Here is a 10,923-nt window from a genome sequence, read left to right as displayed (position 1 = left end):
GCATTTAAGATCAGAAACCATACCCCAACTGGATAGTTCAACTGTTTCTTTATACTGCTCTGGCCTTTGATTTCCAGTTTCCAAGAACAGGTAAACCCCAGTCAATGGCCCACTCCCCCGGGTGTAGCTTCAAAAAGGTGTTTTTGTTTTTGTTGTTGTTGTTGTGGCATAACCAGCATTGTGGAATTTGCATGAACCCCTCCCCAGAGATTCCCCAGGAAATCTACTTAACACTTATTAAGTCCAAAAGTCCATACCTGTCTGGCAGATTTCATTATAGTCATTTGGACTCTTTATACTTGCCAGGTCTCCCATCTACAACCATAATGCTCTTTTAAACGCTGTTATAGTCCTAGCCTTCACAACCTCCTCAGGTAAGGAGTTCCACAAGTTGACTGTGCGCTGAGTGAAGAAGAACTTCCTTGTATTTGTTTTAAACCTGCTGCCTATTAATTTCATTTGGTAACCCCTAGTTCTTGTATTATGAGAATAAATAAAAAACTTTTCCTTATCCACTTTCTCCACATCACTCATGATTTTATATACCTCTATCATATCCCCCCTTAGTCTCCTCTTTTCCAAGCTGAAAAGTCCTAGCCTCTTTAATCTCTCCTCATATGGGACCCGTTCCAAACCCCTAATCATTTTAGTTGCCCTTTTCTGAACCTTTTCTAGTGCCAGTATATCATTTTTTAGATGAGGAGACCACATCTGTATGCAGTATTCGAGATGTGGGCGTACCATCGATTTATATAAGGGCAATAATATATTCTCAGTCTTATTCTCTATCCCCTTTTTAATGCCTCTCACAAGCAGCCTTCCAGCATGCAAGCCACACCCTGAGTGTCTCTGTGTAACTGCAGCCTGCCTGATACACTTGGGTTACATTCTGGCTCTCACCAGCCTTGGTTATACTGCAGGGTGACCCCCAACACACCCTCTGTCTTAAATTTACCCCCAGAAATGTATGTCTTGTATTGTTCTGCCCAACCCTATCATGAACAAGTTACATTGTCAGTTATTTTTTTAATAGAAATAATATATACTCAACTTGCCATCCAAATTGAATTTTTAAGACACTTCAGTTGAAACACACTGGATTAGATAAAACAATTAAATGAGTTTATTAACTATAAAGAAAGATTTTAAGTGAGTACAAGTAATGAGGCATAAAAAGTCAGAACGTGTTACAAGAAAAAATAAAGATAAAACATTAGTGGTACCTAAATTAGCAAAATATGTTAAATTCAAACAAAGTTTTCTCACCACATACTTTCAGCAGTCTTACCTACCAAACTTCTGAGGTCAAGACCCCTCCCTCAGTCCAAAAGCTGCTTCCTTTATCCCTTCAGTTTCAGTGAATTGATGGGCAGAAAGAGAGGGGAGCCTGAGGTGTTTGTCCCTCCTTTTGATATTTTCAGTCCCTCTCTTGAAAACATTTCCAGCTGGGTCGCAGGATACAAAGAATCTATGTTGAAGGATATTCCCTGTTGCTTTTTTCTCACCTGTTTGAGCTTCCTTGTTTCCCTTCATTCTTCATGATTCTGTTTACTGCTTAAAAGCAACTTACGCAAAGCAAATGTTCCTTTGTTTGAGACAGACCTGTTTGCCAACCTCAGTTTGGAACATGTGTTAATAACACCATAAAGTGGAATCTTTTAACTTCACATGCAGGGCTGCCACACACATGTTAGCAGGATGATACAGATCAGCAAATTATGAGTTTAAGTGATACTTTACAAGGCATACTGTTGTACAAAGATTTTTACAATAGTGCGTAGCATGTGAATACAGGGTGTCACGGAATCACTCACCACACCGGCACATCCTGCTGGCCATTTACGGAATTAGCTCTGGTCAGCGGGTGTGCCCTCCGGTGGTGGTGGGTCTCCCATCCTTGTCTCCGCCTGCAGACCCACTGCAGTTCCAGTCTCACTGCCGCTGCTTCATGGCACAGCCCTCTGGATGTGTCACGGAGGACTCCTTCAGCAACAGTGTAGCCTCTCCTCGCAGCGGCTTGGCAGTCCGTAGCCTGGCCACTTCTTCAGCAGTGAGTGGGGAGGTGGAGACCCAGGCCCACACATCACTCTGGGTCCCAGCCCAGGGACTCTGTAAACAACAGCTTCCTGCTGGTCCTCCTTTCTTTCTTCACCAGTCTGTCTCAATTCCCTGGGCCACTTCCATGCATCCCCAGCACCTTCGGCTCCTGCCTCTGGCTCCTTCTCCCTCTTTCCAGGGCCTCGGGCCTGCAATTCCTAGCAGCCCTTTTCACAGTGCTAGTTCTGCAGCCCTCTAGGAAGCCGGTCCCCTCCCTTGAACTTCCTGCAGCAGACTGTTTGCTCTGGCCTGCAGCTTCCTTTTATATGGGCTGGCTGGGCCCGGATTAGCTGGTCCAGCTGCTGCCCTAATTAGCTGCAGCCACTGCCTAATCGGCTGTTTCCCTGCAACCCTCTAGGCTGTGTTTTAACCCTGTCAGGGCCAGTACGAGGAAGACGCCTTGTCACACAGGGGTACATTCTGTCACACCTATTAGACTTTGAGTCACATCCAGAGTTGCTTATCAACATTGGAAGATGGGAGGGATCAGCAAGGAAAGCTATCTCTTGGAGGTCAGAAAGTGTTGGGACAAAGTGAGAACTGCCAAAAGCCAAGCAGAGTTGGACTTTGCAAAGGGAATTAAAACCAATATAAATAAAAAGAAAACAAGAAAAGAAGTGGGACTGCTAAGCACTGAGGATAGAGTGGAGATCAAAGATAGCCCAGGTATGGACCTTAATAAGGCTAATGGAGAGCTTAGGGGTAGTGGCAGGGTAGCTAATGGGAACGAGGATATGGAAATAGAAAATTACCACATCCCAGTGGAAGTCAAACTCACACAATTTAATGGGACTAAATCTGGGGGCCTGGATAATCTCCATCCAAGAATATTAAAGGAACTGGCACATGAAATTGCAACCCCAGTAGCAAAGATTTTTAATGAATCTGTAAATTCAGGGCTTGTACCCTATGACTGGAGAACTGCTCATATAGTTCCTATTTTTCAGAAAGGGAAAAAAAGGTGATCTGGGAAACTATAGGACTGTTAGTTTGACCTCAATTGTATGCAAGGTCCTGGAACAAATTTTGAAAGAGAAAGTAGTTAAAGACATAGAGGTTAATGGTAATTAAGATAAAATACAACATTGTTTTATACAAGGTAGATCTTGCCAGATCAACCTGATCTTCTTTGAGAAGATAACTGATTTTTAGACACAGGAGATGCAGTAGATCTAATCTACCTGAATTTCAGTAAGGCATTTGATACAGTTCCACATGGGAAATTATTAGTTAAATTAGACAAGATGGGGATTAATATGAGAATTGAAAGGTGGATAGGGAACTGGTTGAATGGGAGACTACAATGGAACATGCTGAAAGTTGAACTGTCAGACTGGATGGAGGTTACTAGTAGAGTTCCTCTGGGATCGGTCTTGGGACCAATCTTATTTAACATTTTTATTAATGAGCTTTTCACAAAAAGTGTAGTGTGCTAATAAAATTTGTGGATGACACAAAGTATGGTATTTCCAATTCAGAAGAGAATCGGAACATCATAGAAGAAGATCTCGATGACTTTGTAAACTTCAGTAATAGAAATGGGGTGAAATTTAATATTGCAAAGTGTAAGCTCATGTACTTAGGGACTAACAGCAAAAAATTTTGCTAGAAGCCAGTGACTTATCAGTTGGAAATGACAGAGGAGGAGAAAAACCTGTGTGTATTGGTTGTTCACAGGATGGCTATGAGCTGCCAATGAGAAGTGGCCATGAAAAAGGCTAATGAAGTCCTAAAATGGATCAGGTGAGACCTCATCTGAAATGCTGCGTGCAATTCTGCTCACCCATGTTTAAGAAAGATGAATTCAAATTGGAACAGGTACACAGAAGGGCTAATAGGACTATGCGAGGAATGCAAAACGTGCCTTATGAGAGGAGACTGTTTTTGAAGTTTTTTTGTTGAAGAATTTCCACTTTTAAGTCTGTTATGAGAGGAGACTCAAAGAGCTTGGCCTTTTTAGCCTAACTAAAAGGAAGTCTGAGGGGAGAAATGATTGCACTCTATAAATACATCAGAGAGATAAATACCAGAGAGGGAGAGGAGTTATTTAAGTTCAGCGCCAATGTGGACACAAGAACAAATGGCTATAAACTGTCCTTCAACAAGTTTAGGCTTTACATTAGGCAAAGGTTTCTACCCATCAGAGGAGTGAAGTGCTGGAACAGTCTTCCAAGGGTGGTAGTGGGGATGAAAAACTTAACTGGCTTCAAGGCTGATTTTGTTAATTTTATGGAGGGTATGGTATGATGACACTGCCTACTGTGGCATGTAGCCGACCTGCAGCTGCTAGAAGTAAATATCTCCAATGGCCAGTGATGTGACACTAGATGAGGAGAGCTCTGAGTGAGTCGGTGGGTCTTGCCCACAAGCTGAGGGTCTGACTCCTCTCCATATTTGGGGCTGGGAAGGAATTCCCTCCCAGGTCAGATTGGTAAAGACCCTTGGGCTTTTTTCCCTTCCTATGCAGCATGGGGCATGGTTTAAACGCACAGCTTTTAATTAGTATATATAGTGGATTCTCTATAACTTGAAGTCTTTAAACCATATTTTGAGGAGTTCAGTCAGAGGTTAGGGGTCTATTACAGGAGTGGATGGGTTAGGTTCTGTGGCCTGCGATGTGCAGGAGGTCAGACTAGATGATCATGTTTGTCCTTTCTGACCTTAAAGTCTATGAGAAATGCAACATTTGTTAAGTGTATGCAACAGGTTGCCTTTTCTCTTAGAATAAGTTTTCCTGTATAATTATAATGTAGGACTATCAGCAACTCTCTGACACAACATTCTACAGGCCATTACCCTCTGATCCCACTGAGGGTTATCAAAGAAACTACACCATCTGCTCAAGAAACTCCCTGAAGAAGCACAGGAATAAATCTACACAGACACACCCCAAAAGCCCTGACCAGGGGTATTCTATCTGTTACCCAAGATCCATAAACCTGGGAATCCTAGACACCCCATCATCTCAGGCATTTTCACCCTGACAGCAGGATTGTCTGGCTATGTGGACTTTCTCCTCAGGCCCTATACTACCAGCACTCCCAGCTATCTTTGAGACACCACTGATTCCCTGAGGAAACTACAATCCATTGGTGATCTTCCAGAAAACACTATCCTAGTCACTATGGACGTAGAAGCTCTCTACACCAACATTCCACACAAAGATGGACTATAAGCCGTCAGGAACAGTATCCCCGATAATGTCACGGCAAACCTGGTGGCTGAACTTTGTGACTTAGTCCTCACCAACAGCTATTTCAGATTTGGGGACAATTTCCACCTTCAAGTCAGTGGGACTGCTATGGGTACCTGCATGGCCCCACAGTATGCCAACATTTTTATGGCTGACTCAGAACAACGCTTCCTCAGAACTCGTTCCCTAGCGCCCCTACTCTACTTGTGCTACATTGATGACATCTTCATCATCTGGACCCATGGAAATGAAGCCCTTGAGGAACTCCACCAGGATTTCAACCATTTCCACCCCACCATCAAACTCAGCCTGGACCAGTCCACACAAGAGATCCACTTCCTGGACACTACAGTGCAAATAAGCGATGATCACATAAACACCACCCTAAACCAGAAACCTACTGACTGCTCTACTTACCTACATGCCTCCAGCTTTTATCCAGACCACATCACACGATCCACTGTCTACAGCCAAGCTCTAAGATACAACCTCATTTGCTCCAACCCCTCAGACACAGACAAACACCTACAGAATCTCTATCAAGCATTTTTAAAACTGCAATACCCATCTGCTGAAGTGAAGAAACAGATTGACAGAGCCAGAAGGCTACCCAGAAGTCACCTACTACAGGACAGGCCCAACAAAGAAAGTAACAGAAAGCCACTAGCCGTCACCTACAGCCCCCAGCTAAAACCTCTCCAGCGCATCATCAAGGATGTAAATCCTATCATAGAATCATAGAATCTTAGAATATCAGGGTTGGAAGGGACCTCAAGAGGTCATCTAGTCCAACCCCCTGCTCAAAGCAGGACAAATTCCCAACTAAATCATCCCAGCCAGGGCTTTGTCAAGCCGGGCCTTAAAACCCTCCAAGGAAGGAGACTCCACCACCTCCCTAGGTAACGCATTCCAGTGCTTCACCACCCTCCTAGTGAAATAGTGTTTCCTAATATCCAACCTGGACCTCCCCCACTGCAACTTGAGACCATTGCCCTTGTTCTGTCATCTGCCCCCACTGAGAACAGCCGAGCTCCATCCTCTTTGGAACCCCCCTTCAGGTAGTTGAAGGCTGCTATCAAATCCCCCCTCATTCTTCTCTTCTGGAGACTAAACAATCCCAGTTCCCTCCGCCTCTCCTCATAAGTCATGTGCTCCAGACCCCTAATCATTTTTGTTGCCCTCCGCTGGACTCTTTCCAATTTTTCCACATCCTCCTTGTAGTGTGGGTCCCAAAACTGGACACAGTATTCCAGATGAGGCCTCACCAATGTCGAATAAAGGGGAACGATCACGTCCCTCGATCTGCTGGCAATGCCCCTACTTAAAATTTTGACTTTTTGTTGAAAAACTGAAAACCAAAAAATGTGTGACCGAAAACTGCGATAAAACGAAAGGTTTTTGGCCAAAACCCTCCATATTTTTGTTTTTTGGCTAAAAATTAATATTATTCAGCTTTTTTGGTTTTCCTACAAAAAATAAATGTCAAAGAAAGCACACAGTTTTCTCAAAAATATTCATTTTATCAAAAACCAAATTTTCCATTGTAAATGGTTCAGTGGAAATATTTTCAGCGGCTCTATTAAACATATGAACATTATCAATAATAACAAAGGCCACACAGTAAATTATTTAGGTCAGGGTCCATGAAGGAACTTGCAATGCTGCACTTTCCAACACCTAACTTTTAGGTACCTGGAAAATTACTGGAACAAATTATTGTTGATATTCACCCCTTCTTGTCCACTGTTGGGAATAGGCCACATCCACCCTGATTGAATTGGCCTTGTTAGCACTGACCCCCGACTTGGTAGGGCAACTCCCATCTTTTCATGTGCTGTATATATATACCTGCCTACTGTCTTTTTCACTCCATGCATCTGATGAAGTGGGTTTAACGCACGAAAGCTTATGCCCATATAAATTTGTTAGTCTCTAAGGTGCCACAAGGACTCCTCATTGGTTTTTTTTTGCAACAACGTGATTTACACATCCAAAGTTAGATGCCTAGGTTCCTTATGTAATGAATGGGGAGGGGGGAGGGATAGCTCAGTGGTTTGAGCGTTGGCCTGCTAAACCCAGGGTTGTGAGTTCAATCCTTAAGGGGGCCATTTGGGGATTTAGTTGGGGATTGATCCTGCTTTGAGCAGGGGGTTGGACTAGATGATCTCCTGAGGTCCCTTCCAACCCTAATAATCTATGATTCTATGATACAGGTGCCTTAGAAATGAAAGCCAGCATGCCAGGCAGAGAGCTACCTAAACTAACCAATGGGAGATACCAAGGAGAGGGGTATGTCCTAAGCCCCATCCCTCTCACAGAGTTCAGCATCTAAGCCAGCATTTCTCAAATGTGGGCACATGTGGCTACCAGGGACTTTTCTTGTGGCCACAGCCTCTTGGGCCCCTCTCCTCCCTGTTGTTTTTGGATGAACCCCCTTGGTGTAGGCTGCTGGGCCTGCAAGCAGGGGTTGGGCCCTGCCCCCCCTCTGGAGACAGAGGGGCACAATGCTGGAGGAGCAGGCAGCTGGTGAGTTCCCCACTTTCCCAGGGGTGGTGGGGCTCAGGCTTTGGGCTTCACCCCTGGGGTGGCAGACTCCAGCCTCAGGGCTTCCGGCTCTGGCTGCCCAGGAGCTGGCCCCAGGATCTGGCCGTGCAGCTTTGGGCTCCATCCCTATCCCCCAGTCATGGGGCTTCAGGTTCTGGCCCCCCACTGTCTCCTCCAACCCCCCAAACCCCATCACCCCCTGGCTCCTGCTGCCACCCTGACCCCCCATCCAGGTCTTAATTTGTCTCCAGGCTTATCGGGGCTGAGTAAGTCTGCTGTGAAAAGTGATACTTGTATGTTTGTTTACAGCTACCTAGTAAGTCTGCTGTGAAAAGTTGTGAAAAGTGAAATTAACAAACATACAAGTATCACTTTTCACAGCAGACTTACTAGCTAGCAATAAATACATTACTATGATTTGACCATGTATATTTATTTGTTTTTCCTAAAGCTAATTAAGTATTTTAGGGAAAAGTGTGAGAGTGGCCACCAGCAAGAGTTGGTGGCCGCACTCTGAGCCATGCAAAAATTTGTCCTGAGAACCCTTGATCTAAGTCAGGCCACAGGCAGGAGCCTACATAGCTCTGCTAGCAATTCACAAACTCAGGGAAGTTAGGTGCTCCTCCTTCTAAGTCTTGTGTGGGGCCAGATCCGGGAGGCATGCTCAGAGGCCACCTAGAGCGACACAAAACAGCCTGGGGGGAGAGAAAGAAGAGGAGGAAACAAGCCTCCCTTATAACCTTTGGCCCAGTGGGTAAGGTAGTCATCCAAAATGTAGGCGAACCCCAGTTCAATTCCTCTCTTTGCTTGGTGAGGAGAAGGAATGTAAATAGCTGTGTGCTGCTGCTCAGGTTAGTGTTCCAACCCCTGGATATAGAATCATTCTCACTCTCTAGCTCAATTAATATTCAATTATTTATTTAATGTGGAACAACTTCAATAGGAGAGATTGAGGGAGCCCTATATCAGAATATCTCAGAGTCCCGGGGCTAGGGTGAGCACTTGAGAGCCTTGTTCAAATCCCTTCTTCTCATCAGGCAAAAAGGACCTTGAACCAGGGGGTCTCCCCCATCCCAGGTGAGTGCCCTAATCACTGGGCTGAAAGTTAAAAGGTAGGTCATCTTCCTTGGCTTTTCTGTGTGGACTTAGGTGACCTCTGAGCATCCCTTCCAGATTGGGCCTTGCATGAAAGTTAGTCAGAGGAATGCCTATCTTCTCCCATCTCATGAATAGCTCTGGGGCTTAGGTGTCCAGATGCCTAGAGTGAGGCAGCCATGCACATGCCCAGAGGCAGAAACATTCACATCTAGAGAACTTTTGCTGCAAAAACATAGGCACCAAGTGGGTTTAGGTGCCTTCAGGGTTAGGCAGCAGCTGAGTGGGAGTTTTGTGGATTGAAGTGAAACCTAAAAATGAGTTTTTAACACCAAAATCTAGGGGTTAGGCATCTAAATACCTTTGTAGATCCAGGCTTTAAAGCTTAGTCCTGCAATCCTTTATTCATGTAATTAGTCTTTACACAAATAGACCCACTGAACACATAGGGGTAATCAGGTGTGTAAAATCTATTCATGTGAACCAAGGTTTGCAAGATCAGGCCTTTAGTTTTTGCATAGTACTTGCATTTATAGAGTTCCTTTCATCTGATGATCTCACAGACATTTCCTAACATGGGTAATGTGGAAAATATATCTGATGCTAAAGGGCAGCCTGGAAGCATTAAAATTCTATGTGTTCTCTGGGAGTTTCCTGCACTACAGGCTGAGTTCCACTGAATAACACTGGATTCCTGTAAGAAAAAAAAATTCTTTTGCTCCTGTAGGACAGTTGGAATGTTAAGACTATACAACTGTAACATACAAGAAATAGAGATGTCTGTAGAGATCAATTACTTGTACACCTGTGGTACAAAGCCTTGGAGAATATTTCCTTCTGGGCTCAGAGAGCTTTTTTCAGACTGATGCGGTTTGGCAGAATTTCCTGAAGTTCTTGGGGGATTTTTTTTTCAGAATATCATTGCTATTGATTGAGGTTTTAAAGAATTTTTTCATGCTGTTGAGTGAGGATTTCCAGAACTTTCTGCTACTTCGGGATCTAGTTATCCAGAATTTCCCACTGCTTCTGGTTACAATAATCCAGAAATTCCTGCTGCTTCATGGCCAAGTTATTCAGAATTTCCTACTGCTTCAGGCTGAAGTTTTCCTATTGCCTACAATCTAGATTGGCACCCTGGAAATCTTAATTTCATAATAATATCATTACATAGCTAAATTCCTAAAACTAAAATATAGTAGTGTAGCACTATTGTGTAGCACAAGAGCTGTGTGAATAATGAATTGTTCACTTCACTGATTAAACTGAAAAAACTACCTAAAGAAATAAATTAGCTGCTGGTTGAACAAAATGCTTTGTTCCAATGTTGGGCATTTTAAACTGTCTTTTTATTAAAAGCAAAGGAAAGTTAGAAACACTATTTACAAAACGGGAGGAGCAGGAGCTGGTCACGCTGCTCCTTGTATCCTATAGCCCAATATTCACTGGGTCAGAAAGAGAGGGAATGAAAATGACTCTGTAGCTTGATGGTTGGGGTACTCACCTAGGAGGAAGGGGGAACTCCTGGGTTCCAGTCTCTGCTCCAACAGGAGCGAGGGAGAAAGACATATCCTGTAGCCTAATGGTCGAGGCACACAACTGCGATATGGGAGACCAAAGTAGGAATCCCTGCTCAGAGTCAGTCAGACTGGGGACTTCAACTTGAGTTTCTCACTTCACACTAACCATGGGGCCATAGGGTAAAGGGGGCGGGGGCACCATTTCCTCCTCTGGTAACTTTGTGAGTGGTGCTTAAGACTAAATCCCTTTGTGACTCTAGCTCAAACTGCATATTTTGCCTCAAACTGTTTGTCAGAAAAATTCCACCCAGTTCTACTTAGCACGCCAGTTATTTTTTGCATTAGGGGAATGAAACTAATTTCATATTTTAAATACATTTGGTGATTGGAAAAAAAAAACAACCCAAAAAAACAAAAAATCTTGGAATTTTTTAAAAAAGTAATCAGAATGGTTTCAAAGCCTGTTTGTGCATGAAA

The sequence above is a fragment of the Chrysemys picta genome, chromosome 1, assembly GCF_011386835.1.
Source record: "Chrysemys picta bellii isolate R12L10 chromosome 1, ASM1138683v2, whole genome shotgun sequence".
Taxonomy (NCBI): Eukaryota; Metazoa; Chordata; order Testudines; family Emydidae; genus Chrysemys; species Chrysemys picta.
This window is presented reverse-complemented; position numbering follows the sequence as displayed.